Genomic DNA, 18,998 nt, shown 5'->3' with positions numbered 1-18,998 from the left:
TGTTGTTTTAATTTGAGAAAATAAAGTAGATCTGCCCATCATCAATCCCATAAATTACAGGGGAAAGTAGACCAAGAGTGATGTCATCTAGTCAACCGTTAAAGGCCCATTACCTCTCTGTGGTGAAGAACTGGACAACCGTAACAAGAGTGATTCTGGCTGGTTGCCAACTTGGGAGATTTAAAACGTTCCCTCTTGGATTTTTACGGATGGTGGTGCGAGGATTCAGGTTTCAGCTACAGCTCCCCTTTGTCTCTGATTAGGCATTCCTCGTAACCTTGTCATTTTGTCACCACTAACGGCTGCCAACGCCAACCAACGCCAGGCCTGCTGTACTGGCACTGGCAGAGAAGAGAGGCCATTGGTGAGGGGAGGGGTGAACATTTGGAATGTAGGTTTCTGAGTAATGTTTGGTCCTTTTGTATGGGCAGTCTCCAATTGACATCAGTGAAGGATTGGTGCTTATCTCAACTGTGAATTGTGCCTATATTCTTGACGAACGATGCATGTTACCAGTGTATTTGAGGACAAAACATAATTCACACGAAGAATCTCGCTACTTCAAACGTGCACACGGGTTAATCACAAACGCTGTATGTATTATTCTGTTGTGCTTTGGCACAGGTTGTCAGACCAACAAAAGTTTTCAGCTTCTTAATTTGAATTTCAGATGTGCTGAAAGTGAATGACGACTTTCCAATAATAAGGTAACATGTCTATCTGACTATTTGACAGATCGTTTCTGCGATAGCCCGGACTCCACTTATAAACCAATTACACCATAAAAAAATATACTTAGAAGTGTTGATATTTACGGGTCAAAATAATCTTCTGTATGCTAAAAGTTTTGTTCCAAATGATAAAGTATACAGTAGCAGCATTCCTTTTGAAGGTAGCGATGTGCTAAAAACAGGTTATGAAAACAGGCCTATTTGTTAGTACAGGGTTTCACAAGTCAACCCTGTGTTAAGAAACTAAATTGGGCTAATTGGGATTCTATTTACATTCAAGGAGAGAAATTGAATTCACATTGAAATGTAGCACTGGGTCTACATTATAGCAGTGTAGAGAAAGTGAAGGCGTGCTGAAGATGAATCTTTATTGCAAGTGATGTAACAATGGCAAGTCCATAATCATTGTTGTAACCTGATGAAATTCACCAATGCATAAAATGCACCTGTCAAAGAACACAAAGACCTTAGTTATCTTTGTTTTCTTTATTATTTTGGTTAGGTCAGGGTGTGACGAGGGTGGTATGTGTGTTTTTCATCTTGTCTAGGTTTTTTTTGTACATCTATGGGGTTTTGGTTTGTCTCGGTAAATGTAAGTCTATGGTGGCCTGAATTGGTTCCCAATCAGAGGCAGCTGTTTATCGTTGTCTCTGATTTGGCATCCTATTTAGGTTGCCATTTCCATGTATGTTTTTGTGGGTTATTGTCTATGTGTAGTTCCTGTCAGCACTCGTGGCTATTAGCGGCACGTTTGTTTAGTGTTCTTTGTGGAATAAAAGAATGTCTCCTTCTTATGACATGAAAAGTTTGTCAACACCTGTACTGTACAAATACACATACACAAATGAGCACTGTACTTGATTTTAATAACAAAATGGTCATTTATTTAGATTTTGCATAAGAGGATACGTGTATCTTTCTGACAACTCAACAGACAGATGCCGAACAAGTTGAACAGATTCTGACTGAAACCCCCTCTACATCCTAATTACTGCCTTTAAAACAAACTAAAACAAAGAACTATTGTAGGAATGCCGCAGGGGCAGATCTACCCGAGGCGGAAACAATCACGTTTTCACATTCTATTCATTCTCTGAGCCAACTGCGCTTGTTTGAGGAGAACATTGGTGTATTCACAAGGAACCAAATGGAAACGAATAGGTTTTCATTACAAAAATGTTTTGCTATGGTTTGCTACAGTGTGCACTAATGAATACTCTCCATTTGTACCTGCGTGGGCCATTCAGCGATTCGGAACCAAATGTGCACCGAAAGCAAGTGGAAATGCATTGGATTTTAAATGCACTTTTAAATTGACAGTTTAAAGCTGGGTAATGTCCCATCTGTCTCCCCCTACCACTGGTGTTACTCAGGGGCAACTCCATCTTACTGCCTCTTTAATTAGTGATTAAAGTGGCACGACGGAACGGATGGAAGGTTTATATATCCGAGTGGGATTAGAAGGGTGGGTGATGGGGTGGTAACAGTGGGGGATGGTGGCAGCCCAAATTGGCAGGGGATGCGATCGGTTTAGGTGGGATTGTCGTGTGTTGTAGGCTTGATTGCGAAAGTGAGTTTACACACAGTGGTTTCGCATTGCCTTGTTCTGGCATTCATGAAAGGGTCAGGAATGTGAAATGATTGGTACATAGAGCAAGTATTCCACATTCAAAGCATATTGCCCATTGATAATAAACAACCCCATCAGTTATTATTGTTTTTTTTTACCTTTATTTAACTAGGCAAGTCAGTTAAGAACATATTCTTATTTACAATGACGACCTACACCAACCAAACCCTCCCCTGAACCGGACAACACTGTTCCAATTGTTCTTATAACTTTTAAATAAATATGATCATACTTAGTGACAGTACAAAATTGGCACCATATTACAGATGACAGAGCATTTTCTGCCCAGCATCCTCTGAACGATGCACAGACACTATTCAAATGGCTGCTGACTAGGTCTAAGGTCACTTCTAATAGGTTCTCCAACTCACAAAACTGACATTTTTCAGTACAGAGCACTCTGTGAACGGTGCAACATCAATTTGCTGTGCACTCCAAGACAGTTCTGGTTGTCCCGCTTCGCATGCCGCTCTCAGCTCTCATATCGCTCCCTCATTTGCATAGGGAGCGACATGTCACATATTCTGGCCTATCCAGACAAAGGATCAATTTCCCCTGACTGTGAACCTCGAAGCTCTGCTTACAATATGGCATATGAAACTGGACACCATAGCGATTGTACAGTTTCATCTTGCAGTGAGCTCTCAACATAGAGAAATCAGCTCATGCTTAAAGTTGTAACAACCTTATACAGACAGAACCTTATACAGAACCTTTACAAATCCTTTGTCTGCTGTCCTCTTCAATTCAAACCACAGGTTTTCAATGGGTTTCACGTCCAGAGACTGAGATGGCCATTTGCAAAATGTTGATTTTGTGGCCAATTAACTATTTCTTTGTGGATGTTGACGTGTGCTTGGGGTTATTGTCTTGCTGGAAGATCCACTTGTGGCCACGTTTCAACTTCCTAGCAGCGGCAACCAGGTTTTTGGCTAACATGTCCTGGTACTGGGTAAAGTTCATGACAAGGGCCCCGAGGGAAGCAGAATATCCCCAGAACAACAAAGATCCACAACTATATGTCACAGTAGGTATGGACTTCCTTTCTGCTCATGCATTCTCATTTCAACGACACACCCCAGCATGGCTAAAGGGCTCTATTTTCACGTCATCCAACTAATGTAAATGCCTGCAGTTTGGCAATTGTATTGGAACCGGTGCTTTGGATGACATGAACAGAGAGGAACTCAGGGGCAACAGTGTTACTCAGGGGCAACAGTGTTACTCAGTGTTATTCAGGGGCAACAGTGTTACTCAGGGGCAACAGTGTTACTCAGAGGCAACAGTGTTACTCAGTGTTACTCAGGGGCAACAGTGTTACTCAGTGTTACTCAGGGGCAACAGTGTTACTCAGTGTTACTCAGGGGCAACAGTGTTACTCAGGGACAACAGTGTTACTCAGGGGCAACAGTGTTACTCAGTGTTACTCAGGGGCAACAGTGTTACCCAGTGTTACTCAGGGGCAACAGTGTTACTCAGTGTTACTCAGGGGCAGCAGTACTACCCAGTGTTACTCAGGGGCAACAGTGTTACTCAGTGTTACTCAGGGGCAGCAGTACTACCCAGTGTTACTCAGGGGCAACAGTGTTACTCAGGGGCAGCAGTACTACCCAGTGTTACTCAGGGGCAACAGTATTACCCAGTGTTACTCAGGGGCAACAGTACTACCCAGTGTTACTCAGGGGCAACAGTGTTACTCAGGGGCAGCAGTATTACCCAGTGTTACTCAGGGGCAACAGTACTACCCAGTGTTACTCAGGGGCAACAGTGTTACTCAGGGGCAACAGTGTTACTCAGGGGCAACAGTATTACCCAGTGTTACTCAGGGGCAACAGTATTACCCAGTGTTACTCAGGGGCAGCAGTACTACCCAGTGTTACTCAGGGGCAACAGTGTTACTCAGTGTTACTCAGGGGAAACAGTACTACCCAGTGTTACTCAGGGGCAACAGTACTACCCAGTGTTACTCTGGGTAGGGCGTTCAAATCCCTCATCTAGTCACACCAAAGGTTGTGAAAATGAGGCACAATCTGTCTCTATCTGGCATTAGGGAGATAGATCCAGGGGGTGTACCATGTTTAGTAGGGCATTGTACTGTACATTGCAACTATTGGTTTATAGTGCACACATTGTTATTGTTTTACCACATTACAACACAATTTCCAGCCAATTGATCAGTTCAGGTTGCAATTTCACTACATCTTAGAACACTTTACAGTACATTGTATGGAGTTTCACTACATCTTGGAACGCTTTACAATACGTTGTATGGAGTTTCACTACATCTTAGAGGATTTTACAGTATGTTGTATGGAGTAACTCAACAACATAGCACATTATTGTGGCCTATACACCTAATGTTGCCCCTTCTGATAAATACATAATTAGCCAATTAACTGACAGGGCTACTGAGAACCTTGAGATGCCTGGTTTAGACAAGGCCTGAAGGGGATGGTCAATCCCTGGTATTGCCTATTGTTTGGCCTAGCAGCACCCCAGTAAAGCCGAGGGGCTTGAGGAATCTACTTCTTGAAGTATTGATGACAGCCATGGGAGTCTGCGCTGTGATTTTACCTTGACAGCCAGCCGGTCAGCAAATCAATACAAACCTAAAGTCATTTGATCCAATACGCTGGCTAATGAGAAATTCTCTACACTCCCACTTTTTCCTTGGAGGGGTATAGAGAGCTGTGGGAGCAAAAAGGTTATTGAGCCAGCAGACTAAGGGATTGGGGAATGCATTTGGTCGAAACAAAGGGTATCTTGGACTCTTTAAATCTCTAATGAAATGGAAAGATCTCTCAGTTTTACTGTTTTTATGTACCCTTATAGTTATTTATCCCAGCCAAGTCTCTTTTGTGTGTTTATCTGTTTACAGATTTTCCTTTCGGGTTATATCCGGGAAACATTCATTTCTAATATTTGGTTTCCATCTAGTGGATTCCTTTTGAACAACAAACTTGACAACAATCGTCAGTTGATGAAGACAATAGTGTGGATTACCCTTTTGAAATTTAACTTGATGATTTTTTAAAAATATTAATGCACATCAACATGTCCATTTTTTTATTTGGAATCCTATGAATCTGTGTGTAGGAAAACCTACTGCACTGTTTGTGTCACATTTCACACTAAGAGTAATTTATTGATCTATTGAAGCAATCGTTAATATCTATCCAAAGGCTGAAACAGATTTGGTTATTTATGTAGGTCTATGTGGCTCCTGAATGGTGAAGCGGTCTAAGGCACTGCATCTCAGTGCAAGAGGTGTCACATCAGTCTCTGGATCAAATCCAGGCTGTATCACATCTGGCTGTGATTGGGAGTCCCATAGGTTGGTGCACAATTGGCCCAGTGTTGTGTAGGGTAGGCCATCATTGTAAATAAGAATATGTTCTTATTAACTGACTTTCCTAGTTAAATATGTCACTCAGCCTGTTTTATAAGACAGTCCAAGTGTGTAATAATTAGAGCACACCGTAGAAAACAGTTCGCAACTGAAAAGGGTTTTACTGTAAAAACGAGAGTTTCTATTGGCCAAATTCAAGTTAGGTCCCGCTTCCGTTTGGTTTGGTTCCTAATGAATACACCCCAGATAACCATGGGGACACCAGTTGAAAGATTTGAGATCGCACATCCAAAATCCCATTGAAAGTCAAGAATCCAATGGCTTGAAGAATAAAACTTAAAATGTTTTATAATAGAATCCAAAATGATAAGTGCAAGGTAAACAAAGGTTTCAATAATACATTTAAAAAAATGTAAAACATATATATATAAATAATGTATGCCTTCTCCTTATCCCAAACATTTGCCATCGCTAGCAGGCATTACTTCCTACCCAATTATCCTATCTGGGCCGGCCCCCACATAGGCGTAATTGGCCTATTCTCATCCAAATCATAAGACCACATAGCCAAATTAATATATACACCTTATCTAGAAATGAAATTAAGTTATTCTAAATGGCCTAATATGACCTAATAAACAAATATTTGCATAACCAAAGAAATATAGAAACTGCTTCGAACAACCATTGTAATTCAGTAAATTAACACTGGAGGGCGCCATTGTTCTTTAAACAACACAGAGCCACTATCTCTATCGAACAGCAGAAGGAGTGGGAGAAAGGCATTGAAACCAAGCAAAACCAGAGGCAATGGAGTTCTATTTATATGTAAGAACCAGATTGAACACACTTTTTACAAGTAGGCTAATTGTGTCTCTTTTGAAGGTTAGCTGTGATTATTTGTGAACAGTTATAAAAATGTCTAAGCATTTCTAAGCATTATCCGTTATAATATTTATAATAATTGATAACACATGAATAAACATTATTTAACTAAAATATTCTGGCTTTGATGTACAATTCGCGTCATGGCTCCATTTTGTAAGTGTGTTCTGTTCCTTTGAATGAGTACTACAAATACAAAGATACATTTGAAATGGGGTCAAAAAGGTTTTGAGAAAACTGCACATACAGTACAGCTGAGGCAAAAACTGATTGAAAAAAACAGTTTTTTAGCAGTCTTCAAGTCATGGCTTAATCTTCCTAATAATTCATATGCAAAGTTTTGATTAATTTGTTTTTCCAGAGATTTCATGGAAAATCAAGTAGTTTTTTCAGCAACAGTTTCTCTGTGACTCAAAATAACTCTTGCACCCACCTGTCGTTCTGCCCCTGAACGTCATTGAAAATAAGAATTTGTTCTTAACTGACTTGCCTAGTTAAATAAAGGTAAAAATATATATTAATTTTTTTAATTAAAAAAATACACCCCAGTAAATCTAGTTTAGTTATTGAATGTGTGTGTTGGCTGTAGTAGTGGGATTATTAACATCCATTGTGGTCAACAATGAGGCTTTGGCGTTACCCTGTTATGAAACACTCACTGTACAAAGGTAGGTCAGACTGACTCATTTATTGCAATGTACACACAGAAGCAGAGGTGCGTGACCAAGTCACTATTATTAGAGTCACTAGCAAGTCTTAAGTCACAAGGTCCGACTCTCAAATCGAGTCCCAAGTAGAACGGGTCAAGCGTGGAGCGCTGGCCACGTAGCCTATTTCTATGCGCACTGAGAGGCGCGCGCTCCTATTACGCGCAACAAAAATGACAGACACGTAGGATTTATGCCGCGTTGATAACAACTGGGAACTCGGAACAATACGACGTCAAATCATGACGTCGGTGATCTTCAGGTCGGAAAGTTAGAGCTCTCGAAAGAGGCCCGAGTTCCCGAGTTAGAATTCCGAGTTGGATGACCGTTCAAATCGACGTTTCCCAGTCGGAGCTCGTTTATTTCCGAGTTCCCTGTTGTTTTGAACGCACTGAAGGCGTCAGTCGGAGGTTTTCGATTTCCCAGTTGATTTTAACGTGGCAACAGACACACGGAAATCCGGCACAACCCACGAAAGGGAAATACTGTAACTATGAACAAAGGAAACCATACATTGAATTAAATACACAGAACTTCTACCTCATGACTTTTGCGAAAGTTATGTGTACTATAAACATTGCGCCCACTCAGAGCAGGGTAATAAATGGTTGACTAATAAAAATGTATTTTAGGCCTATCAAACATGAAACAGAAATGTCTACGACTTGCAATAAACAGTACGGGGATGGAATGATGAATCGCTAGCAATATTGTAGTATTAGATGGAATATTTATACTTTTACTTTTGATACTTAAGTATATATTAGCAATTACATTTACTTTTGATACGTAAGTATATTTAAAAACAAATGCTTTTCGACTTTTACTCAAGTAGTATTTTGCTGAATGACTCACTTTTACTTGAGTCATTTTCTATGAAGGTATCTTTACTATTGGGTGCTTTTCCCACTACTGACCCGATCATATTGCATTGGACTAGTAACCGAAAGGTTGCAAGTTCAAAACCCCGAACTGACAAGGTACAAATCTGTCGTCCTGCCCCTGAACAGGCAGTTAACCTACTGTTCCTAGGCTGTCATTGAAAATAAGAATTTGTTCTTAACTGACTTGCCTAGTTAAATAAAGGTTTTAAAAAATTATATATATATATAGCTATATATATATAGCTGTATAGGAAATCGGCAATCTGTTCGCTAGCTCACCTGACCTGTGTTGATTGACATTTTGCTGGTCCAATCAGAGGTCCAATCAGAGTGCCGATTGGGCGTCTTACTAGCATTTTTTTTCCCCTGCAGGAGTTATGCTGAGGCTACTGTTTCTGGTTGCATGGAGAGTAATCCATGTAGACTCTGTGCCACAAAATGAGTGACAAAACATAACAAAACCTGGCCAGATAATAAGTCATCAGTCTCAAGTCAAAGCCAAGTCTTGAGGCTCCAAGTCCAAGTCAACTGTCAAGTTTGATTTTGTATCAAGTCAAGTCTCAAGTCACCAAAATTGTGATTTGAGTCAGACTCAGAGTCCAATTTATTTGACTATAGTCCACTCAGCATAGAAGGCGATAGGGTTAGCAGGACAGTATTCATCAGGACACACAATGATAAAAAAAAAAAATGCTTTTCAACAGTTAAGTAAAATTGGCATTTCTAACTGGATAAGCCAAGGAGGCCCCTCACTGTTCCAGTCTGTTTATTTCCCGTTTGGTGCCTAATGAACATGGCCAAGGTCTTTCATCTCTGTTCAAAGCTGAGCTCTCACAGGAGGTTGTTGTTTTCCTTGGCATGCAGAGAAAGAGTTATGTATATATATATATATATATATATATATATATATAGAGAGAGAGAGAGAGAGAGAGAGAGAGAGAGAGAGAGAGAGAGAGAGAGAGAGAGCAGAGGGCCAGGCTCTTCAGTAACGTTTGTGCAAGAAGGCATACTGACTTGGCTCATTCCTGAAGAGAAAGCTACCCATGTTCCTACTCCTAGGAAAGGGAAAGGTAGCCACTTCTGGTAGCAAAGGAGGAGGAAAACAAGGTATGATTTCAAAAACATTCCACACTCTCCCATGTCAGAATGGATTCTGATTGGCTGGGAGTAGACCCAGTAATGAGAAGGCCCTTGACACTTCCACAACCTCTGGGTTTCTGTTTAAAGGGCCAGTGCATTTAAAAATGTGAATTTACTGTTTTTTTTGTGATATTTCCACAACACGAGGTAGAAATAACACTCAGAAAAATGCCTGTTCAGATGGGATGGAACTTGACATCACAATGTGATCAAATTAAAATAAAATGTTCATTTATCCATTTCTCCATCTATCCATCTCTCCATGTCTTCATGTCTTTATTTGTCCATCTCTTCGTCTCTCCGTCTCTTCATCTTTCCATCTACCATCTCTCCATCTCTCCCTCTTCATATCTTCATTCATATGTTTTATAGGTTTGCAGTGATAAGGCTTGCTCTATATTTGTAGCTGTGGTAACAATGGCACTTGTGATGTTATCAATTGTTCTCAATTGTCAGCCATGCTTTCCTTTTCCATCCACACCCTCCGTCTAGGGTCCCCACCCTCCGTTTAGGGTTCCTCACCCTCCGTCTAGGGTCCTCACCCTCCGTCTAGGGTCCCCACCCTCCTCCTAGGGTCCACACCCTGCGTTTAGGGTCCTGGATCCACACCCTCCATCTAGTGTCCTCACCCTTCATCAAGGGTCCTCACCCTCCATCTAGGATCCTCACCCTTCGTCTAGGGTCCTGGATCCACACCCTCCATCAAGGGTCAACACCCTCCGTCTCGGGTCCTCTCCCTCTGTTTAGGGTCAACACCCTCCGTCTAGGATCCTCACCCTCTGTCTAGGGTCAACACCCTCCGTCTAGGGTCCTCTCCCTCTGTCTAGGGTCAACACCCTCCGTCTAGGGTCCTCACCCTCCGTCTAGGATCCACACCCACCGTCTAGGGTCCTCACCCTTCGTCTAGGGTCCTGGACCCCTAGATGAGGGGTCAGTTCCCTGGCTTCTGGCCAGGTCTGGTAGTGTTGCAGGTGTGTCTTTTACCCTTTTCGGACTAACCCAAACTGTATCTTCCAGGCTTGGATATGTTCTTTTCATGATGTCCTTGCCAGCACAGTTACAGCAACTGTGTTGGAGGCGTAGCCGGGTCAGCTCAGTACAGCTTGTTTCAGTTGGGCTGAGTTCAGCTCTGGTCAGTAGTGTGAAAAGCCCTTTTGTGTGTCCTTCATGTTATTCCAAGAGTGTGTTGGTTGGCGAGGACACACACACACGCACACGCACACGCACACACACCAATAGGAGGAGGAGTTGCCTGGACCACTATATTGGAGTATTATACCCTATACCATCTCTCCATCTCTTCATGTCTTGATGTCTTCATTTCTTTATCTATCCATCTCTTCGTTTCTCCGTCTCTTCATCTTTCCATCTCCCATCTCTCCATTTCTTCATCTTTTCATCTACCATCTCTCCATTTCTTCATCTTTTCATCTACCATCTCTCCATCTCTCACTCTTCATATCTTCATTCATATGTTTTATAGGTTTGCAGTGATATAGCTTGCTCTATATTTGTAGCTGTGGTAACAATGGCACTTGTGATGTTATCAATTGTTCTCAGTTGTCAGCCATGCTTTCCTTTTCCATCCACACCCTCCGTCTAGGGTCCCCACCCTCCGTTTAGGGTCCTCACCCTCCGTTTAGGGTCAACACCCTCCGTCTACGGTCCTCACCCTCCGTCTAGGGTCCTCACCCTCCCTCTAGGGTCCTCACCCTCCGTTTAGGGTCAACACCCTCCGTCTACGGTCCTCACCCTCCGTCTAGGGTCCTCACCCTCCCTCTAGGGTCCTCACCCTTCATCTAGGGTTCTCACCCTCCGTCTAGGGTCCTCACCCTCCGTCTACGGTCCTCACCCTCCGTCTAGGGTCCTCACCCTCCGTCTAGGGTCCTCACCCTCCATCACGGGTCAACACCCTCCGTCTAGGGTCTTCACCCTCCGTCTAGGGTCTTCACCCTCCGTCTCACCCTCCGTCTAGGGTCCTCACCCTCCGTCTCACCCTCCGTCTAGGGTCCTCACCCTCTGTCTAGGGTCCTGGATCCACACCCTCCATCTAGGGTCCTCACCCTTCATCAAGGGTCCTCACCCTCCATCTAGGGTCCTCACCCTCCGTCTAGGGTCCTGGATCCACACCCTCCATCAAGGGTCAACACCCTCCGTCTAGGGTCCTCACCCTCCGTCTAGGGTCCTGGATCCACACCATCCATCTAGGGTCCTCACCCTCCGTCTAGAATCCTCACACTCCGTCTAGGGTCAACACCCTTGGCTTAGGGTCCTCGCCCTCCGTCTAGGGTCAACACCTTCCATCTAGGGTCCTGGATCCACACCCTCCATCAAGGGTCAACACCCTCCATCTAGGGTCAACACCCTCCGTCTAGTATCCTCAACCTCCGTCTAGTGTCCTCACCCTCCGTCTAGGATCCACACCCTCCGTCTAGGATCCACACCCTCCGTCTAGGGTCAACACCCTCCGTCTAGTATCCTCAACCTCTGTCTAGTGTCCTCACCCTCCGTCTAGGGTCAACACCCTCTGTCTAGTATCCTCAACCTCCGTCTAGTGTCCTCACCCTCCGTCTAGGGTCCACACCCTCCGTCTAGGGTCCTCACCCTTCGTCTAGGGTCAACACCCTCCGTCTAGGGTCCACACCCTCCGTCTAGGGTCCTCACCCTCCGTCTAGGATCCACACCCTCCGTCTAGGATCCACACCCTCCGTCTAGGGTCAACACCCTCCGTCTAGTATCCTCAACCTCCGTCTAGTGTCCTCACCCTCCGTCTAGGGTCAACACCCTCCGTCTAGTATCCTCAACCTCCGTCTAGTGTCCTCACCCTCCGTCTAGGGTCCTCACCCTTCGTCTAGGGTCAACACCCTCCGTCTAGGATCCACACCCTCCGTCTAGAGTCCTCACCCTTCATCTAGTGTCCTCACCCTCCGTCTAGGGTCCTCACCCTTCGTCTAGGGTCAACACCCTCCGTCTAGGATCCACACCCTCCGTCTAGAGTCCTCACCCTTCATCTAGTGTCCTCACCCTCCGTCTAGGGTCCTCACCCTTCGTCTAGGGTCAACACCCTCCGTCAAGGGTCAACACCCACCGTCTAGGGTCCTCACCCTTCGTCTAGGGTCCTGGACCCCTAGATGAGGGGTCAGTTCCCTGGCTTCTGGCCAGGTCTGGTAGTGTTGCAGGTGTGTCTTTTACCCTTTTCGGACTAACCCAAACTGTATCTTCCAGGCTTGGATATGTTCTTTTCATGATGTCCTTTCCAGCACAGTTACAGCAACTGTGTTGGAGGCGTAGCCGGGTCAGCTCAGTACAGCTTGTTTCAGTTGGGCTGAGTTCAGCTCTGGTCAGTAGTGTGAAAAGCCCTTTTGTGTGTCTTCAATACATTTTCTGTGATTCTTAAGGGTCTTTCTCTTCTTCTTCTCCCACACTTCTTCAGATGACTTTTAGGTAAATGTGTTGATTGTTTGCTCGCTAGAAGGTGTGAGTTTAATTTGTTTGCTTTTCCCTACTAACTCTAGGCTACTTGACGCCGCCTACTCAAAGTATGTGGGGCTAAGCAGCTTGGAAGCGTTGATTAGTTTTCAAACTATGAGGTTTCCTCTCTTTTCACTTGCAATGAGAATACCATGCTAATGTTAATCACAGCCACTGACTGCCAGACTGCCACAGCGGATGAGGTGAGTAGAACTGGCCTAGAACTACAGTTACTAGAACCAGTGTTGTAATGGCGTTCTACATGTATGTTTTTACATTCATGCCCTTACTGCCAGAGTGGTGTGTATTTGAATAGACCGAACAAGAACAGAGAACATTGATATGGATACAGCTTTGGCTACATTTGCCCCAGAAGGCCATTGAATCCTTTAGCTAAGCAATACAGTTTTTTAACAAGTTTGATATGGTGCTTAACCCCTAGATATGAAGATGATTTGATCAGCATTGTAACAATAGGGCTATGTTATTAGTATGTACGAGCAATTCCTCAACAATCCTTGACCACCACTTTAAAATCTTGGCATGGACAGGTCTGCCTTAGCCTGCATTGTAGCGGTCAATGAGAACCCGGAGGCCCCTCCCTGGACTCTATCAACCCCTTGGACACAGAGCTGCACCTGGACTCCATCAACCCCATGGACACAGAGCTGCACCTGGACTCTATCAACCCCATACTTATACGCTACTATCTATATTAGCATGTAAACATACTACCACTCGGTGGAGGCTCCTCAGAGGAGGAAGGGGAGGACCATCCTCCTCAGTGAATTTCATAAAAATATTCCAACAAAATTATCCTTTTTAAATAAAACAATACTAAATATATTTACTTTATCAAATTATTGATTAAATCACACTGTTTTGTAAAATGAAGGTCTACAGTCGCCTCAACAGCATTCTCTGGGTTAGCACCGTGGTGTAGCTGGAGGACAGCTAGTTTCCGTCCTCCTCTGGGTGTAATGACTTTAATACAAACCTAGGAGGAACCTGATTCTCACCCCCTTCCATAGACTTACACAGTAACTTGGAGGAAGTCCTCCAACCTTTCAGAGCTCTTGCAGTATTAACTGACATGCTGATCAAAGGATCAGAGAACGAATCTAGTACTGAAAGCATAAGCTACAGCTAGCTAGCACTGCAGTGCATAAAATGTGGTGAGTAGTTGACTCAAAGAGAGAGAAAGACAAAATAGTTGAACAGTTTCAAACAAATTGATTAATTAAAAAAATATGGGAGAGAGAGAGAGAGAGAGCGATAGCTATGCTTCGTTGTATATTTTTTTTAACTTTCACTTACCTAGCTAACGAATGCAGCTAGCTAGTTTAGCCTACTCAAACACCTGGCTCAAACAGAAAGGGATGCTATGCTAGCTAGCTGGCTATGGCTATTCAACGCTGGATATCTTCCAAGTCAAGGTAAGCTTTTGATTTTATAAATGTATTGCCACTGGGGCCCACTGGTGTAACTGCTGAACTGCTAGCTGATGGGTTGTGCACTGTCCACAAGCGAAGGGAAAAGGTGAGAGGAGGAGAGTGCATAGATGAAAGAAGGAATTATACGAGCAAATGATTGTGCTGTTTGTATGTAGCTGCTATGAAAATGAACTGTGTTTGCGGTGATCAGGGGTGTATTCATTCCACCGATTCTGTTAAGAAACGTTTCTTGAACCGAAGCAAACGGAATGAAACAAGGATAAACATACTTGAATTTGTCCAATAGAAGCTCTCGTTTAGACTAGCGACTACACCCTAGATAAGCTAGATGCAGGCAAGAGTGTGCACGGCGGTATTGAATTTGAACATTTATCTTGACAAACATTTATCTTGACCTGTGCACATACATTGTAAACTTTCATTCATAGGCTAGGTTGTAGCAACCTCATGATGGGTATAGGAAACGTTTGAGTATCATGTAGTAACCTAAACTTATCGATGTTACATTGAGCTGGGTAAATAAAATATGAATGATAATCATCTAATATGCTGTAATAGAAATAAGGCCGTGCTCATTAAAAAACAAATCCTCCTCCTTCGTGACACGTGTACAATGTTTGCAATGCAGTCTCTGAAGGTGTGCCTGGTGTGCCTTTCTCTACCTATCCCTAGCATCCGTTGCATGTGAAATGTGTTGCTATAGATTTGTCTGTGTGTGTGTGTGTTCCCAGGCTGGCCAGTATCAATGCGGTGAAGCTCTCTCGGGCGACCTGGGAGAATGTTTCATCCACTGTACACTACTCCTAACAGCTGCATAGAGCTGATTAGCTAGACAAGTTAGAGGGTCACACTCCACATTAAAGGTTGCAATAGCACTAGGCCGTCATTGAAAATAAGAACTGACTTGCCTAGTAAAATAAAGGTAAAAAAATTAATTAAATAAAAAATAAAAAATGATGCTGTGAATATGTATCCTTCCTGCAGTCAAATGACCATATTGCCCTCTAGTGGCCTCATGGGTGGAATAGTATTTAAGATTTTTTAAATAATTAATTCCTAATGAATAAATAAAAAATAAGCTGAAAATCTGGTGTTTCTTTGTCAAATGTTTATGTTATATTTCAGTCTTCTGTGATGTATATAAAGGTTCATATTGGGATGCAAACTCAAAATGTAATACATTTCAACAGGTGTCTTCTTTTTTTAAGCCCATAGCCATGTGTGTGAGATGTTTACTTTTGTTTCAAAGTAGATTTGTTTACGACTACCAAGAAGGTTAATGAAGTGAGAAGAAGGCATTGGTCTGAAGCCAAAAAAGAAAGGAAATTCATGGCTACTCCACCCATGCTCTACCAAGGTTTTTAAGCACACAGCTTTAACCTACTACACTAGCTATGTTGGCCTATTGTATTTGAAACTATGTATATGCAGGTCGATTAGGATTCAAACCTTCTCAAACAGCCTAATTCATCCTTTAATATTATAATGCACATTCACTCATTTTGAGCCATGGGGGACAATTACCTTCCTGGTTTTCCTCTCTAAGATAATGATACTAAAACCCACACATGATAAAAGATTGGACTAATTCTTAACTGTCTATTTTATGGTCACATACGTATCTTGACGTGAACCCCTCTATGGCTGTTATTTTTTTCATGCAGACAACAAACAGAAGTAAATCTATTATTGTTTACTGAGATTAAGCCTTAGGGTTTTGACTTAAAGGGAGGTGCTAGTTATGCATTTCCTGGCTACGTCTTAAATGGCACCCTATTCCCTATTGGACCTGATCAAAGGTAGTGCACTAAATAAGGAGTAGGGTACAATTTGGGACACACCACTGTCTTTCTCTTTAATTGCTTTTGAGTGTCTCGTTTTAGCCAGGAAGTCATTTTCTTGTTTTCTAATTTAGTTGTAATGGTTCTATCAGAAACACACCTATATAAAGATCAATGTTCACTTCGGAAGTCATTTTCTTGTTTTCTCATTGAGTTGTAATGTTTCTATCAGAAACACACCTACATAAAGATCCATGTTCACTTACAGTTCTAAAAAAAATACCACTCTTTTTTTTGTAGTTTTAAATGAGGATGTTTAAATTATCACTTTAGCTGTTGAACATATTTTTTGGGGGTGAAAAAAAAATCAATAACTGTTTAATCTTGTATTTTCTTTCTTTGTCATTTCTAGAACAATGTCCAGTGTGAAGTGGTTTCTCAAGACATACCAGCCAGGAAAGTGGAACATTTCGACGCTAAGCTGAAGCCACAGGAACCTCAACCTAGGTATAGACTTGCTATCTCTGGTATAGACTTGCTATCTCTGGTATAGACTTGATATCAGTCAGCCAGTCAGCCAGCCAGCCAGCCAGTCAGTCAGTCAGTCAGTCAGTCAGTCAGCCAGCCAGCCAGCCAGACAGTCAGTCAGTCAGTCAGTCAGTTAGCCAGCCAGCCAGCCAGTCAGTCAGTCAGTCAGTCAGTTAGTTAGTCAGCCAGCCAGCCAGTCAGTCAGTCAGTCAGTTAGCCAGCCAGCCAGCCAGCCAGCCAGCCAGCCAGCCAGCCAGTCAGCCAGCCAGCCAGTCAGTCAGTCAGTCAATTAGTTAGCCAGTCAATCAGTCAGCCAGCCAGTCAACGAGTTAGTCAGCCAGCCAGCCAGTTACTCAGTCAGTCAGTCAGTTACTCAGTCAGTCAGATAGTCAGACAGTTACTAAGTCAGTCAATACAGCCGTTGTAGTTATATCTTTAAATTGCTCCCACAGTATGAATTGAACAGTAACCAAGGACCAAGTCCCAACACACGTACCAGGAACAGCAGTAGTCACCATAAGGATACAACCACATTAGTAAAGAGAACAGGGGATAATTGGCATCACTGTAGGCCTACATCAGTATAATGTCATTTATGAGAGAAGCGCTCCACATGCTCTAGCTACTGTGATCTTTTTCAGTGATGCCGTAATCAGACACTCCTGCACACCAAAGACAATTGGCTATCTGGCCACGGTTGGCCTCTTCTCAGGGGAGGTGGAGCCCTATGGGACGACCCGAGACAAAATTTGTCTGGAGGTTATGGACCGCCTCAAGGCACAGCCTGATGGGAAATACGTGGTGGTCACGTGGTAAGGTCATTACACACACGAATACACTCAAACACATACATACACTTAAACACACACATATACATAGACACATGCACACACACACACACAAACACACACACTTATGCCAACATTTGTACAATACAATCAAAATAAACTATCTATATGTGTCATTTTATTAAACATGTCTGTGTGAGAATAAATAATTATAGCAAACACGCATGGGCATGGATCACAACATAAAGACAGATGTCAGCAATGGAATAATTATACGGACAGACAAAGTAGGCCTACTAAACAACGCCAAGTAGACAGACTAAAACAACCATATGGCCTCAGCAAAGTAGATAGGAAAAGATTGAACAACAATGACTAGCTATGGATTCTGATTCATACACAATGTTTGGAAAGGGGAGACTTGCGCCCTGAGACGAGTGCCTGTGAGTGAGTGAAACGTGTCTGTCTGTCTGGGGAAACAAGAGCATTGGGAGAGTGGCTTGTTCTAATCCAATCATTGCAGCAGGCTCAACCATTCCCCCACACCATTTATTGACAGACAGAAGAACTAGCCAATGTGTACTGGCCTCTATCCCAAAGAACTGTCTGGCATGTGAATCGAAGGGCACATATTGTATGCCAAATGGCACTACATTGAATTTGTAACTGCCCTTGACCTCTGACATCCTCTTGGCAGGATTACACCCACTACACTGGGTGAGGGCAAGACCACCACCACACTGGGGTTGGCACAGACCCTAAGGGCACATGAGCCTCAGTTGTATTTCCTTAATTCCTCACTTCCTTCTCTAAAGGCATTGGATGAGGAGGTCCGAGGGGTGGAGATTTGGATCTTCTCTTCCAATGCCCTTTGAGAAGGAGGCGAGGCTAGAGGATGTGATGAATTGAAAAAAGTCACCTAATCGTGCCACAGTGAATATACCAATGTATCACACAGACACTAAATATCCCCTGAAACAACTGTGAATAGTCATGCTTGACTAGAGGTACAGTGCATTCGAAAAGTATTCAGACCCCTTTCATTTTTTCATGTTTTGGTACTCTTTCTAGAGCTGGCTGCCCGGCCAAACTAAGCAATCGGGGGAGAAGGGCCTTGGTTAGGGAGGTGACCAAGAACCCGATGGTCACTCTGACAGAGCTCCAGAGTTCCTCTGTGGAGATGGGAGAACCTTCCAGAACGACAACCATCTCTGCAGCACTCCCCCAATCAGGCCTTTATGGTAGTGTGGTCAGACAGAAGCCACTCCTCAGTAAAAGGCACATGACAGTTTGCCAAAAGACACCTAAAGGACTCTCAGACAATGAGAAACAAGATTCTCTTGTCTGATGAAACCAAGATTGAACTCTTTGGCCTGAATGCCAAGCGTCACGTCTGGAGGAAACCTTACACCATCCCCACGGTGAAGCATGGTGGAGGTAGCATCATGCTGTGGGGATGTTTTTCAGCAGCAGGGACTGGGAGACTAGACAGGATCGAGGCAAAGACGAATGCAGCATTTACATTTACATTTACATTTAAGTCATTTAGCAGACGCTCTTATCCAGAGCGACTTACAAATTGGTGCATTCACCTTATGACATCCAGTGGAACAGCCACTTTATCAACCACTACAAAAGTGTCCATTAATT

The 18,998-nt window shown here is 43.2% G+C and overlaps 1 long non-coding RNA gene across 1 annotated transcript; it reads left to right on the top strand.

The window, feature by feature from the left end:
- Positions 1-12,869: 12,869 nt before the first annotated feature.
- Positions 12,870-17,439, top strand: LOC118397837 (uncharacterized). The gene is made up of 4 exons (XR_004828511.2): positions 12,870-13,000; positions 13,349-15,608; positions 16,445-16,539; positions 17,202-17,439. It is a non-coding gene; the product is annotated as an uncharacterized LOC118397837 (long non-coding RNA).
- The last annotated feature ends 1,559 nt before the right edge of the window (positions 17,440-18,998 follow it).

This window comes from Oncorhynchus keta, chromosome 19 (assembly GCF_023373465.1).
Source record: "Oncorhynchus keta strain PuntledgeMale-10-30-2019 chromosome 19, Oket_V2, whole genome shotgun sequence".
NCBI lineage: Eukaryota > Metazoa > Chordata > Actinopteri > Salmoniformes > Salmonidae > Oncorhynchus > Oncorhynchus keta.
Note: the sequence above shows the minus strand (reverse complement) of the source record. Positions and strands in the feature narration are given on the sequence as shown.